This window comes from Lissotriton helveticus, chromosome 7, assembly GCF_964261635.1.
Source record: "Lissotriton helveticus chromosome 7, aLisHel1.1, whole genome shotgun sequence".
Taxonomy (NCBI): domain Eukaryota; kingdom Metazoa; phylum Chordata; class Amphibia; order Caudata; family Salamandridae; genus Lissotriton; species Lissotriton helveticus.
Window position 1 is genome coordinate 1,267,762,711 of NC_136068.1, and position 10,427 is coordinate 1,267,773,137.

The following is a 10,427-nucleotide window of genomic DNA, read 5'->3' on the forward strand; positions in this document are numbered from 1 at the left end:
GTCCAAGCCCATTCCCCTGGTCTATCTGCAATAAAAATACTTTCCTGGAATGTAGCAGGTCGTAGTAACAAGCTGCCCTGGCTGGGGTTCTTTTATAGATACGACCGAAGTCTGTCTCTTCCAGGAAATGTGGGCACGGGAAGAACAATTCCGAATAGGGTTTGCTTCATACTCAGTCCCCGCAAGGTGGGGGGGAAAGGGCAGACCGTCGGGAGGGTTAACGATATGGATAAGAACTGACGTAGGCTGTACCGCCAGGGTCATGAACACTGCATCAGAGGACGTGCAATGTGTGATCTTGGAGTGGCGGAATGGCGCCAGACTCGTTCTGGTTAACATTTACTCCAGACCTGTGAGTGTTACTTCTGAGTCCAGAGCCATTGAGGAGCTTGCCTCTTTTTTAGGGGAGATCCCTGAGGGAGTGACATTTGTGATAGGGGGAGATTTAAACTCCCACTTCGAGCCACTTGTGGGTCTGATGGATGGTGTAAACCAGGAAGAGGATGATGTATGGAAAATCCCACAACCCGCAAAGCCGCCGGTAAGGTCATCGGCGCCTCTGGCATTGCAAATAACTACCCTGATGCTGAATTATTCAATCAGGGCTTGCAATGGCACGGTGAAATCGGACATCCCTCCAATGAATACTTTTAATAAATTAGGGAGGGAGGCGCGCCTTGATTATATTTTTGTTGAATGTAGTGCCTGGTCCAGGGTTTTAGATTTCAAAGTGGTTTTCAGGGCAGAGAGCGACCATAATGCACTGATCCTTGACTTTGCCCTTCCCACCGTTTCAAAGCGCAGTTCTACATCTTTGGTTGGTCCGGCCAGCAGGGCCTTACTTTCAAACAGACGCAGGGTTAGATGGGACAAGCTGGTCACTCACCTAGATCAAGTGGTGGAGCTATATGCTCGGCTTGTCCCAGCACTTGAGGCTGCTGCCGCCCTAAAGGTACAACATCCTTCGTAAGAAACCTACCTAAGGCTGGCAGAACTCAATAGGGAATTACTTGTTAACCTGGCTGAAATCCTAAACCCTCCTGATCACAGAGGGAGCAGGGCAGGTAGCAAGCCCAGCTGGTATAACAGGGCCTGTAGACTGGCAAAAAGAGAACTCCTTGAGGAATTGAAGCAAAACAATGACAGGACACGTATAAAGCTCAAGAGGACAACATATCGGCAATTAATCCATCATGCTAAGATCGAGTGGGGGAATGATAACTGGGCAAACTTAACATCTGCCCTAGCAGTGAAGGATGCCCGCAAGTTCTGGCAAATTATAAGTACAGGCTCAGCCGAACCCGAGCTGGCAGTAGCACCCAACATCGCTCCTGAGGTGTGGGAAGAGCACTTTCATACCCTCTACCAGGGGGATAACTCAACCGGGAATTTGCCCGTATGTTGCATAGAGCTTACCTCTGTCCCCGTCACATCTGAGTACGAGTTTACTGAAGGGGAGGTCATGAATGCTATCGCTAGAATCCCTGCTGGTAAAGCCCCGGGACTGGATAAGGTCCCTGGTGATCTTTTTAAACATGAACCTAGGATATGGGCACCTTATCTAACGTTGATTTTTAATGCTATTTTAGGGGGTATGGCGGTGCCAAGTATTTGGCTGGGAGCAGAGATAGTCCCTATCTATAAGAAGGGATCACTTCTGCTCCAGTCAACTATAGGCCGATCAGCCTAATAGATGTCTCACAGAACCTTTTCGCGAGGCTGATTTTAGACTGCCTCGAGGGCTGGATTGAGGCAGAAATTTTAAGCCCATATCAGGCCGGTTTCAGAAAGAATGTCTCGACCACGGACCAGATTTTCCGACTAACTATGCTTTTTTGGAAAACTGTTAAAATCAAGAGCGGATCACTTTATACTGTTTTCGTGGATCTCCGTGCGGCCTTCGATTTGGTCCCACGTAGGAAATTGTGGAGTGTGCTCTCAGATTTGGGCATTCCTGCTCCTCTTCTGCACAATTTAATCCGACTCCACACTGACAATTTTGCGCAGGTCAGGTGTGGGAGAGAAGGCAAATTGTCATCCAGCTTCCCCGTTGGCAGAGGGGTGAGGCAGGGGTGCGTCTTGGCACCCACCCTGTTTTGCCTCTACGTCAACGGGGTAATTGCCCACCTGAATGCGGTCCCCAACAGAGACGCTCCAAGGCTCGCTGGGGTTGGGGTCTCCGCGATTATGTTCGCGGATGATACCCTACTGCTCTCGAAGAGTCCCATGGGTATCCAGCGGGTCTTGGACGGATTTGTTAATTTCTGTTACGATCGGGGGCTGGAAATTAACACTTCCAAAATGAAATTTATGATTTTTAATCCACCAAAAATAACGCGCCCAAGTCCTCTGATCGGAGGTGTTAGGCTTGAAAGAGTGCAGACGTTTGAGTACCTGGGTCTTACTCTTAACAAGAGTATGACCTGGGCTCAACATCAAATAAAATCTCAGTTAAAGCTCACTCAAAAGGCAGGGGGCATCCTCAAACTTTTAAGTAAAGCCACAGTTAAGCCAATTGGACCACCATTAGAAATCTATAAATTGCTGGCACGCGGGGCGGTAATTTATGGCGGCGAATTGTGGGGCCACATTTGTGCCCCCACCATGGTTTACCCAGAAAATAAGTTCCTCAGGTAGTTGGTATCACTGCCACCAAGTACGCCATTGCTGCCCCTAAGGCTCGACTTGGGCCTTAGACCTCTAAATGAGGAATTGGGCCTTAAACACCTAACCTTTTGGAGGCGACTCTGGGTAACTCCAGAGCTCAATAATTATAGGCAAGAGCTTGTGGAGGTTCTAAAACTGCCTAATGCGTGGAAACTCTCCTGGTTAAAATACATAAGACAGGAATTTGAGAGGCTGAGCATCCCTCTTATGTGGAGTAACCCGGAGCAAGCATGTACAAGTATATCACGCAAGCAGCTGGCTAATCTGTATTTCGAACACAATTTATCTGCCCGCCTAGCGAATGCCCAAATAGGAAATTTGTCTAACACATTCCTTATCACGAAAGACTACTATAAACTGGAGACTGTCCTGAATGATATCAGCCCCCCTGGCTATAGGAAGCTCTATCTCCAATGGAGACACGGCTCTTTGCCAATTAGAGCCCTTACAAGCAAATGGTGCCCATTTACCCCAAAAAACTGCCCAGGCTGTTCTGCGGATGCAGAAAATGAATTGCATGTTGTCTTTTTCTGCCCTGGATATCAGATTCCAAGGAAAAAGTGGATAGTTCCAATCTGTAAGAATTTGGGGATTAGACAGTGCTCCGAATCATTCCGGATATTAAAAACTGATCTTTCTCCATTAACCGTTTTTGCTGTAACAAAATTCTTAGCACCGATGTGGAATAAGAGACGGAACTATCTGAATGTTTAGTCCAGTGGGAGAAGGTACATATATGTATCTAGCCTCAGAGAGTTTAAAGTAAAGGCGGGGCGCTGTGATGATCATGTTTTTAAATGTTTTTTATGGATTCTTGTATTTTACAGTGATGATATAGCTCAACGGAGATGCCTTGATTGATGTTTTTTATCTAATGAATTGAATTGGAGTGTGCTAATTTATATTGTTGAATGTAATGTGACTTCTTTTATGACAATGTTGTCGAAATAAAGATGATAAAGTAAAGGAATACTGCAGAGTAAAGTGACTTAGAGTGCAGAGGCGTAAGGTGGAATGCTGTAGACTGGAGTGTAATGGCGTTGAGTGCATTGGCATAGAATGCAGTAGATTGCGTAGAGTGGTTCAGGTTAGAGTGCACTGGCACAGAACAGAGTGGCATAGAGTACGATGGTGTAGATTAAAATAGAGTGGCGTAGTGTGCAGGATGCAGAGTGCATTGGTTGTGAGTAAAGAGGTGTAGTGTGCAGTGGTTAGAGCAGAGTGGTGTAGAGTGGTGTTTTATATATTGGGAGTGGTGTAGAGTGCAATCTTGTAGAGTGGCGCAGGGTAGAGTTGCATAGAATGCAATGGCATAGAGTAGATTGTTTCAGAGTACAGTGAAGTGGCGTAGAGTTCAGTGGTATAGAGCAGTGCAGAGTAGAGTGGCCTAGATTGGAGTGGTGTGGAAAGCAGTGGAAAAGAGTGCAGTGGTGCAGAGTAGAGTAAAGTGGCATAGATGCAGTGGCGCAGAGTAGACTGGCATAGAGTGCAGTGGTTTTGAGTAAAGTGGTGTACAGTAGATTGCCGTAGAGTGCAGCGGTTAAGACTGGTGTGGCATAGAGTGCAGTGACCTAGAATAGAGTGGTGCAGAGTAGAGTAGTGTAGACTGGACTGGTGCAGGGTAGATTTCAGTGGTGTAGAGTGGCGCAGATTGGAGTAGAGTGGGGTAGAGTAGTGCGCAGTGTAGATTGTTTCAGTGTGCAGTGAAGTGGCATAGAGTGGAGTGGGGCAGGGTAGGGTGGAATGGTCCAGTAGGTAGAGTGCAGAGGCATAGTGTAGAGTGGCGTAGAGGGCCGTGGTGAAGAGTAGAGTGCAGTGGCATAAAGTGGAGTACTGCAGAGTAAAGTAGCTTAGAGTGGAGTTCTGCAGAGCAGAGTGTAATGGTGTATATTGTAGTAGATTGCCGTAGAGCAGAGTGGTGCAGAGTAGAGTGCAGTGGCTTATAGTGGAGTGTCATAGAATGCTGTTGTGTATAGTAGAATGGCATAGAGTGCACTGGCACAGGGTAGAGTGGAGTAGAGAGCAGTGGCATAGAGTACATTGGTCGTGAGTAAAGTGGTGTAGAGTGCAGTGGTTAGAGCAGAGTGTCGTAGAGTGCAGTGGCGTAGCATAGAGCAGAGTAGAGTGATGAGGCATAAATTGCAGTGGCATAGAGTGGAGTTGTGTAGAGTAAAGTAGAGTGGCATAGAGTAGATTGTTTCAGAGTACAGTAAAGTGGCATAGAGTGGAGTGGTGCAGGGTAGAGTGAAGTGACATAGAGTGCAATGATGTAGAGTACAGTAGCCTAGAGGGCATGGGTGCTGAGCAGAGTGACCTAGACTGGAGTGGTGTAGGAAGCTGTGGCGAAGAGTGCAGTTGTGCAGAATAGAGTAAAGTTGTGTACAGTTGGTGTCTCCAATCAGCCAGCCGGGAGCTACCAATAGCTCCTAGACATCTGAGTAGCTCACAGCCTTGAGTTCATTTTAAAGTTAAGGGGAAGTCTGTGATTATTTTACATTATTATCATCCGGCAGAAGATAGCAAGGACTGATAATAAGCAGTGCTGGAGAAAGATTTATGACACTTGGTGAGGCACAGCTGTGAACAATTGAAGCACTAAGGTATTTGACCCTTAAGTAAAAGTCCTTGTCAACTCAATATTGGAAGTGAGAATAAGATGATATTTCGTAATGCCTTTAAATCAGAGAAAAGAAAAATGAAAAGTTACCTTAATGATCAAGTTAACTTTTCATTTTAGTGTTCTCAAATTGTTTTTTCAAAGTGTTGCATTTACAAATAGCAATCCTCCTGCCCCCAGGGGCCAGTAGAACACTGTGCCATAAATACAGCTGAATAATATACCCAGTTTTTAAATGAGAGAAATTTAAAGTGCAGAAAAATGTTCCAGGTTATGAAAAGCTTTGCACTTTAAATTTCTCCTTTTTACAAAAAATGGTTGTATGTTTGTGTTATGCATGTAACGGTGCCACATATAGCGAAATGTATGTCCTGTGCCTTAAGTACATATGACAGGCTTTCAAACACCCATACACATATATCCCATTTATTGATCATCTGCTCATAAATCCCAGAAGACAACGCTTTCACTGACGCTCATGGCCGCCTTGTCATAGAGCCCCTAGTCAAAGTATTTTGTTCAAACCATATTATCTGGCTGTATGAACATTAGGCTTAAAGTCAGGAGTTGGGCATGGGGCTGCCTGGTAACACTGCACGAGTTGTTTAGCCTTCAGTAGCTTAATGAGAATTTTCACTGATCAAAATCAGCTCTCTATACAGAAAAGATTGGCGACCCCTGGTGTAGAGTGAAGTGGTGTAGAGTGGAGTGGTGCTGAGTAGAGTGCAGTGGTGTGAAGTGGAGTATGCATAGTGTGGTAACACTGTGATCACAGACAACACATCTTCAATTGAAATCACCATTACTTTTGCACAGACATACAGTTTTACTGATAAAAGTATACAGTGTCCTAGTGCAGTGTTTCCCAAACTGTGGTCCGCGGACCCCCAGGGGTCCGTGACACATTCCCAGGGGGTCCGCAGGCAACAGTTTTAAAAGCACAGAAAAGTTTCTTGTATAATTAGCAGCTTTCCAGCTGCAATAAAAGTGTCAAGATAAAGCCAGTGATTAATGTACCTGCTGGAGCGTGAAGAGAGTTTTGTTTAGTGGCAGCTTTGACTTAACTAATGTAGCACAGAGGGTTAATGTGCCTACTGCAAAGAACGTGTAACATGAATTTTAAAAAGCAGCATTTTATGTGCATAGGTTTGTGGTTACTGCTTTTGTCACAAAGATTCTTTTGTTACTGTGCACTTCATAAGTGACAATCGTAATGTAGCAGAGGGACCTATAAACTGTCATCAAAGAGCTGCTTGCAAACTGCATGGTACCAGTTAGTAACTTTTGTTTTTTCCCAGTTATTCATTATCCTGATGCTGCTAAAAAGATTTATTTGGGTGGAAATAAATTTTTAATGTTAAAGTCAGTGCTAGCCACTGTGTTATGTTCTGAATCCTGAGTTTGTGCTTTTCCAGACCAAGAACTCTTTAAACATTTTATGTACACACTCATGTACGATTCAATGTCTCTATATGTGTGTGACGTAAAGTGCTCTGACATCCTACAATGGTATGAGAGATGCTATCAAACAAATGAAATACATGTGACAGAGGGGCTATTACTTCAATATAAAATACTAAGGGCCAGATGTACGATCCGTTTTTATATGCGCAAACTGGTTCGTGAACCCGCTTTCACATGCAAAAACGTATTGGGCCATGTACATTGCCTATTTCGCGAGTCGCAATTTGTTTGCGACTCGCTAAATAGGTTTTGCAACTTGCTATTTGGAAGGGGCATTCCCTTCCAAATAGCGAGTCTTAAAACCATGTACAAATGTTTTGCGGTCGCAAAACACTCGCAATTACCACTTACTTCAAGTAGATGGTAATGCATTCGCAAAAAGGAAGGGGTCCCTAGGGGACCCCTTCCCCTTTGCAAATGCATGCAAAATTATTTTTTAAGGGCAGGCAGTGGTTCCAGGGACCTCTGCCTGCCCTTAGAAAATGAAAGGAAAACGTTTCATTTTCTTTTTTTTTTTTTTAAATGCATGGAAAACGAGCTGCATTTTTAAAAAGAAACCTGCTTTATTTAAAAGCAGTCCCAGCATGGTGGCCTGCAGAGCCCAGCAGGCACCATACCAAGGAGGGCTGGCATTCCCAATAGGCTCGCAAATTGCGAGAGGCTCATTAATATTAATGAACCTCGCAATTTGCGACCCCATTGGGAATCCGAAACAGTGTTAAACACACTGTTGTACATTTCATTTAGCGACTCGCAATTTGCCACTCGCAATGTGTCGCCAATTGCGAGGCGCTAAATGAAATGGTCGTACATCTGGCCCCAAAATCCTTAGGGGCAGATTTACAAGCCCCTTGCTCCTCTTTTATGCTACCGTTGCGTCACTTTCGTGATGCAGCGGCGACGCAAAAGATGCGCCATGGTGCAGGGTATTTACAATGTGACGCATCTGAGAGATGCGCCACGTTGTAAAGTCCTGCGCCCGAACGCCTCCTAAAAGTGGCTGAGTGAAATCTACAAGATTTCACTCAGTCACTTTGGGGCCCATGCTGCGTCAAAACCCTGCGCCTGCTTGAAGCAGGCGTAAGGATTGATGCAGCATTAACAAGATTCGGCCCCCCAGAGCATTGCTGGAGCTGTGTCATGCTTGCGACGCAACTCCAGCAATGCGCCACCTTTATGGCACAGATGCGTCATGCACCTGTGCTTTTTTTGCCCCATGAGGTGCAGCATTGTAAATGCGGCGCATGCATGGATGCGTCACTTATTGTAAATCTTCCCCTAAGTACTTTGAGTATTTGTTTTGTGTGCACACCTGTGTATTTTTTTCCAATTACTCTTTTAATATTTGAAATTTAACTCATACAAATTGCTTGGGGGTCCCCGACTTCCAGTGGTGACTCAATGGGGGTCCTCAGGAGTCAAAAGTTTGGGAACCACTGTCCTAGTGTATTGGTTTCATTTGTGCTTTCCTAATTTTGATATACTCTTAAATATCCAACCATTTCATTTACAGACATTTACATTTTGTTGTGTGCTAGAAAAAAATAACATTGTATAGCTTTCCTTTAGCCAACATGATTATCACATAAATCTCCTCACTTTGAAATTGGGGAAAGAATAGTAAACAGAAAGCTCCCTCAGAAGACCGAGCCTGATATTTGACCTGTGTCTTTGAATGCACAGCAAATGTGACAAGATAAGAACAAGATTTAAAGGCCTGTTTACACGAATCGAGCACCGGTGGAAGAATACAATAAATAGGGTATGGACCAAGGAAGGGACAAACTCAAGCTGGACAGCCTAAAACAAATAAAGCCAGCAAATAGAAAGCAAGCATATGTGATTTACCAACCACAAAGCCAATGGTGAGCAATGGGCGGAATGCATTCCTAGGGAAGCATTCCGAATGTCCCCAAGATGTCTTTAGCAAACCAGACAGCTGCGCTGCCTCGTAGGCTTCGACCTAAAAAGAGGCATGGTAATAGTTAAATTGCTGAAGATTTTATAGTCGAAGATTGAACAGGTATCTTTTTAATTAATATTATTTTTTTTTTATGGAAGAGGTTCTGTTGTGATTTTAATGTAATGACATCTTGTTCCAAGCCTTTGTTGTTAAAACTGACAACATCTGGCCACTGCTTCTCACTTTTATAAATTTGGGGCTCTGGAGTAGGTGTTGAGAGTATGATCTCTATGTTCTTAAGCCCACAATTTACCTTGTTGCTGTAAAATTAACTACTTGTAGTGTATTTTGGAAGACCTCCTAGTAAAGAATTACTATAGCCTTGACATGATAGGATTAATATGCAAACCATAGTGACCCTGGAGGATGTAGGGAGTAAGGGTGGGATTTTCCAAAAGATTCAAGGACATTAAAGTAGATACCATTTTGTTTATGTGAAGGAGCGGTTTGAGTCAAATGTGACTCCCAAGTTTTTCGCCACCTTTTTTGTTTTTTGGAGAGATCCCAAAATAGGATATCACGAATCTTGAGTACATAGGCTTTGATTTCTGAAAATGATAACTTCTGTTTTGTCCCTGTTTAGGGTGAGGGATTTCCATCATGCAATTCGATAATTTTTGGGGAGCACAGTTTAAATTTGAGGTGAATTGAGTAACATTTGCATATGCGAAGAATCAGGGCACAATCTATTTTGCTTGTAGAGAGACATGGAAATTAAACAACTTAGGGTCCAGTGCTGAGCCCTGAGCTGTGCCCAGTTGATTTAGCCATCAATTGAAAGTCTCCTAGGGGAATAATTTGTGTGCATTAAGATAAAAACAAAGAAAACCATTTCAATGTACACCCCGTGATTCCTAGACTTGGCAACCGTTCCGTTAATATAGGATGTGAAATGGTGTCAACTGCAGGTGACAGGTCGAGCAGCACCTGGGCCACTTTGCCTCCGATGTACATGGCTTCATCGATGTAATTGATGGTTTCACCACCTACGTCTCTGTGCTGGAACCCTTTCTAAAGCTTGACTGCACCGAATGTAAGGTGTGGTTCTCCTCTAGAAATAAACTCAATTGTTTGTTTACTACTGCTTCAGTGATTTTCCCTATCAAGGTTTATGTTTTGATCTAAAATGTCCCAATTTTTCCTGTCCCTTTCACATACAATTATTAGTAGTGAATTGTTCCTCAGGGAAGCGCAGTACTCTGTCATTGAAGGCACCAGACTGTAGCTCCTGTGTGCTTGCAGGTGGTGCAGTCAGCCTCCATTCAGGGCAACAAGAAACTGCATCTAAGCGCTACCTTTGACGCCCACATCAGTTTTTCTATGTCATTGCGCTGCGAGTTCTGCTTCTACGGATTTAAGTGTCAGGATTTAAGCTGTGTTAGAAACAATTGGTTACAGAATACCTCAACGTTAATCTTTGGTGCCTTGGCAGCAAACATAACTCCAAATTCTGTGTCACCGAATACAGAAAACAAGACCAGTCCCTTTGCGAAGTCTCAAACCTTCTCCTATTCAAAGTCTAAGTTAAGAGGCAAGGCAAGAAGGAAACATAAGAAAAATAAGCAACGTTGTTTAAAGTCTAGATGCTCCCATCCAAAGGAGATATCATGTCGTTGGCGTTACACTTCTATCGGGCATACCTGCCGGCCACCAAGAATGGGAGGATCTGATATACTTGGACCCTTATTGTGGGGCTCCTTCTCATACTATTTCGAA